This window comes from Vulpes lagopus, chromosome 23 (genome assembly GCF_018345385.1).
Source record: "Vulpes lagopus strain Blue_001 chromosome 23, ASM1834538v1, whole genome shotgun sequence".
Taxonomy (NCBI): domain Eukaryota; kingdom Metazoa; phylum Chordata; class Mammalia; order Carnivora; family Canidae; genus Vulpes; species Vulpes lagopus.
Genome location: NC_054846.1, coordinates 55452076 through 55457865, shown reverse-complemented (window position 1 = coordinate 55457865; position 5790 = coordinate 55452076).

The following is a 5790-nucleotide window of genomic DNA, read 5'->3' as shown; positions in this document are numbered from 1 at the left end:
ATTAAAATTAAAATGATGAAATAAAAAATTGAATCTTGTTATATTTTTTCCAGATGCATTATGGGCCATAGCATATGTGTAGCATATGTAGCATGTGTGGTCCTTTGGAATGCGCACAAAGTTTATCTTTTTAGTGTTTTTTTTTTTTTTTAATGTTTCAGAAAGAGTATTAAGGTTGGGGATCCCTGGGTGGCTCAGCAGTTTAGCGCCTACCTTTGGCCCAGGGCACGATCTTGGAGTCCCAGGACCGAGTCCTGCGTCGGGCTCCTGGCATGGAGCCTGCTTCTCCCTCCTCCTGTGTCTCTGCCTCTTTCTCTCTCTCTCTATGTCTATGATGAATAAATAAAGAAATCTTAAAAAAAAAAAAAAAGTATTAAGGTTTTTCTTCAGTGTGGTTGTTTCTTAAATTGCATAATACTAAATGTGGAAGAATTTATGTTGGATATCTTATCTGACTATTGAAAGGCATTTTTCTTTTACTCTTTTAAATCCTGTTGCAGAAGAAATGCTAATTCTGCATTAGTTGGAGCCAAATACTGATTTAAAAACAATTTATTCAACTTTAAAAAAAGTCAAATTGGTTTTCCAATCAAATTTCCACTTTATCTTGGAGTTTAGATTTCATATATTGTAACTGGCTGGAGTGAGTGTCAAGAGAATGACAAGTAGCAAGGTAAGTTAATACCTTCTTTATTCCTTTTTATAGCAGGATAGTTTTTATTTTATTTTATTTTTTGAAAGATTTAATTTATTCATGAGAGACAGAGGCAGGGACACAGGCAGAGGGAGAAGCAGGCTCCATGCAGGGAGCCGATGGGTGACTCGATCTTGGGACTCCAGGATCACATCCTGGGCCGAAGGAAGACCTCAACCACTGAGCCACCTAGGCGTCCTGCATGATAGTTTTTAGATTTCATTTCTATCTTAGTTTAAATTTAAACTTACATTAATTTTTATTCTCTGTGTTATTAGTGAGTATGCCTAATGCATTCTCGTCTAAGTTATGTAGAGTACATTTGGCTCAGTTGTGAAGATGACTTAGTACAGGGGATAGGGAGAGAGTTCTGGAAGGATGTGGATTTGACGTTTGAGGTGGAAACACTGACATGGAAGAAGGGCTGTCTTCAGTGTTGATTGAATTATATGTCCTATCTCTGGTCTGTTCTTAATGTAATCTCAGATTTACGGCAGATAACAAAGATACCTTGATTTCAGTATTTTCTTTGAGATTCTCTAGAAGTATCTCCTTTGGTTTTTTATTCTGGTATTATGCCGCAGATATGTACATGAACGTATTTTCATTCATTCACCCAGAGGTCATTTGTGCTCAAGTGTGTCCATCCCACTTTCCTAGAACTTCTGCAACTTCTAGTTGTAGGAGGTTGGAGAAATACCCACTTAGCAGATTTGGGTCTTTAGAGGGAGGTTGAAGAAACTTACCAATAAAACGTTGATTTTAAGATTTATTTATTCAAGAGGGACATAGAGAGAAGCGAGACACAGGCAGAGAGAGAAGCGGCTCTGCAGGAAGCCCCATGTGGGACTCAATCCCAGATCCCGGGATCACGCCCTGAGCTGAAGGCAGACAGATGCTCAACCGCTGAGCCACCCAGGTGCCCCTAGGCATAGCATTTAATTGTATAACATTTTATTTTATTCTATGACTTAAAAATTACCTATGTATACAAAAATTTGTAAGTCTTAATATGTGTTAAAGTGAACATTCTCTTTTCTTAGTTCTCACTGTTAATAGAAAAATATATATTCTTTAGAAATAATAAAAAAAAGGCATAGTATATAATCAGAAAATTAACTTTAAAACCTACTATAGAAATCTATATTTTTTGGTGTTTGTGTTTTACTCCATTGTCAGAATTCTTTTATTTATAAGTGATAGGAACCCCACTCAGATGGACTGATGAGGTTGGTTCCTGCAAGCGGGAGGTCTGAAGACTAGAGCTGATTTTGGGCATGGTTGTGTCATTCTGTCCTTTAATTCTGGCTTTCCTTGTGTTGGCTTCAAATCCTCAGGTTGGCTTTTTCCATGTGGTGGCAAAAAGCCCTCAGTAGCCCCAGTTTTTATGTCCCCAGAAGGGGGAGAGATCTAGCATTTGGTTGGTTTTGCCAGTGTCTGCTTGTCTTTGACCAGTCACTAGAAACCTGAGGGATGGTGCCATCTGCTCTCATTGAGTCTCTATTAACCCCATGAAGAGGGGTAGAGTTTCATGATTGACTCATTCTGCAGGTGGTGAAAGCAGTTTCTAGAGAAGTGTTCTGTTTTCAGAAGTAGATGGAAGGGCGGCTTTGGAGGCAAAAACATAGATGTCAGGGATCCCTGGGTGGTGCAGCGGTTTAGCGCCTGCCTTTGGCCCAGGGCGCGATCCTGGAGAACCGGGATCGAATCCCACATCAGGCTCCCGGTGCATGGAGCCTGCTTCTCCCTCTGCCTGTGTCTCTGCCTCTCTCTCTCTCTCTCTCACTGTGTGCCTATCATAAATAAATAAAAATTTTAAAAAAAAAAAAAACATAGATGTCAGGCTAGCGATGGATGAGGCATGACTTAACCTATTCCTCCATGTTGATGGGCTTTCAGGTTTTCTTTCAATTTTTCATTATTACAAATAGACACATAAAAGGATGTTCAATGCCACACATATGACTTCTCTAAAATTTTTTGTGGTTAAATTATTGGATGAAGATTTTTGGGTTGAGGGTTAAATTTTGATAGTTATTGCCAGATTGTTTTCTAAGAAAATGAGCACTGGTTTATACTCCTGCCCACAATATATGGGAGTGACGGTTTTACCATATTCTGATAATACAGTATATTGTCAATTAAAAAAAAATGCTTGGGGCACTCTGCTGGCTGAGTCAGTAGAGTGTGCAACTCTTGATCTTGGTGTTGTAAGTTTGAGCCCCATTTTGGGTTTAGAGATTACTTAAGCATTTTTAAAAGATTTTATTTTTGTCACATGAGTGAAAGAATCATTTGGACTTGTGTTTGATTACTATTTGATATTTTATCATTATATTTTCAACATCTATTTTTCTGAAAATTGCCCATTGATATCCTTTGCCTATTGGATGGTTTCACTTTGTTATTAACAGGAGTTTTCTATAGGGTGCTTTTTAAAATCCTTTATATTGCAAGCATGTATACTACATACATACTACATGTATGTATCTATGTAGTGTACATGTATATATATATATATAAAATCTCGAGCTATCTGAGCTTTGTTGATATATTTTATTTCACTGAATTTTAAAAGTTTTATTGTCAAATTCTGGGTCATGTGACTTGTTTACATAGAGCTTACCTACTGCCAAATTATAAAAATATTTCATATTTCAGTACCTTTGCAATCTTTAAATTTACATTTCTAATCCATCTATAATATGGTTTTGTGTTGAATATGGTGTAGAACTTTTTTTCACTAGTTGGTTACTGAGTTCTCTCCATACATCTATTGATTCTTTCCCCTCTTACCTGGAATCATACTAAGTTCCCCTGTTTGTCTACTTCTGACTCTCTGGCTTAAGTACTACTGGCTAATAATCTCCACCTAAATGTATATTCTGTTACCAGGATCCAAATCACTAGCACTCAATCAAATGTGACTGGAAAAACTGTTTCCTGGCTACCCTCCATATAGCAAGATGTTTCCTAGTAAGGTGACTTGGGGGAAATGTACTCTCATTCCCTCCCACACTGTGTTCTTATTTTTCAAAACCTTGGCTATTGAGTTTTGTTGTTGTTGTTGTTGTTGTTGTTTTGTTTTTTGTTTTTTTTTGCTTGTTTGTTTGTTTGTTTTTTGCTCCTATTGGTTTACTGGATACCAAAACATCTCAAGTTTAAGTATACAATTCTCTGGGTCTTGGCAAACGTATGTAGTTGTGTAACCATCTACAACGTTGAATGTTTCTATCATTTCTAAAATTTCCCTCACTTTCCTTTGCAGTCAATCTCCTCCCCCAACACTTCGACCCTAGAGATTATTGATCTGCTTTCTGTCTATATATATTGCCTTTTCTGGAGTTACATAACAAAAAGAATGAGTCAGTATGTAATATTTTGTGTCTGTCTCCTTAAGCTTAGCATATATGCTTAAAATAGATATTCTTTCATGTGTCACTAGTTTGTTTCTTATTTACTGTTGAGTGGTTTTCTATTGTGTGAATATAGAGTATTGTCTATTCATTCATCAGTTGTTAGGTGACATTGGGTGTTTGGAGTGTTGGGTTATTTATAGATAAATTGATGAGACTATTTGTTTTTTTGTTTTTTGTTTTTTTTTTGTTTTTTTTTTTTGATGAGACTATTTGAGTGAAAGTCTTTGAACGTACGTTTTCATATTTTTTTTTCTTTTTCTTTTTTTCGTTTTCATTTTTATGGAGGTAAACACCTATGAGTGGGATTGCTAGGCTATATAGTACCTACACATTTTACTTTGTCAGAATATCCCAAATTATTTTCCAAGTGGCTATAGGTTAGGGTTAGGATTAGGGTTTGGGTTAGGGGCAAGGGATAGGGATAGAGTTAGGGTGGGGTTCCAGTTTGGGTTGGGGGTTAGAGGGTTTGGTTTAGGGTTTAGGGTTTAGGGTTAGGGGTCTGGGTGAGGGTTGGGGTTAGGGTTTAAAGTTTGGGTTAAAAAAAATAATAAATAAAGTTTGGGTTAGAGTAGGGATAGGATTAAGGTTTGAGTCATGGTTAGCGTTAGGGGTTAGAGGTTAGGGATAAGGGTTAGGGTTTAGAGGTAGGGGTAGGGGTAGGGTTATGGTTGGAACCGGGGTTAGGTGTATGGATTAGGGGCTAGTGGTTCGTGTTTGGATTTCAGTAGTGATAGGTCTAGAGTTAGGCTAGGTGAAGGTTAGGATTAAGATTAGGGTTAGGGTTATTGTCTGTATACAGGTAGAGATTGGATCTGTTCATGTGCCTGGCACTGGGACTCCCAGTATCTTCATGGGTAGTTTTAAGTGTTTTGTTTAGGTTTTGGGTTAGGGTATGTGCCTGGCATTGATCCATTCAGAGGTCTCTCCAGAGAATCAAACTCCAGGCTTCTCTTGGGGTGAGAATAGCCATGGCAGGCATCTCCTGAGCTGAGATAAGGAGGGGATTTGTGGCTCTAAATACTCTTTATTTGGATTTTCAGCTTCCTTTCTGTTTTTATCTCTTATGCGCACCCATTTCATCAATACTAACAATTATTATTTTAAAGTTTTACTTGAATTCCTGTTTGTCAACACAGTATAATATAGTTTCAAATGTACACCATAGTGATTCAACCCTTGGATACAATGCCGAGTGCCCTCCATCATCCCCATCCCCCATTTCCCTATCCCCCCCCCCCCACACACACACACATTCCTCTGGTATTTATTAGCTTATTCTCTATGGTTAAGAGTGTGTTTCTTGGGCAGCCTGGGTGGCGCAGCGGTTTAGCACCGCCTGCAGCCCAGGGTGTGATCCTGGAGACCCTGGATCGAGTCCCACGTCAGGCTCCCTGCATGGAGCCTGCTTCTCCCTCTGCCTGTGTCTCTGCCTCTGTGTGTGTGTGTGTGTGTGTGTGACTATCATGAGTAAATAAATAAAATCTGAAAGAAAGAAAGAAAGAGAAAGAAAGAAAGAGAAAGAAAGAAAGAAAGAAAGAAAGAAAGAAAGAAAGAAAGAGAAAGAAAGAAAGAAAGAAAGAGAAAGAAAGAAAGAAAGAAAGAAAGAAAGAAAGAAAGAAAGAAAAAGAAAGAAAGAAAGAAAGAAAGAAAGAGAAAGAAAGAAGAAAGAAAGAAAGA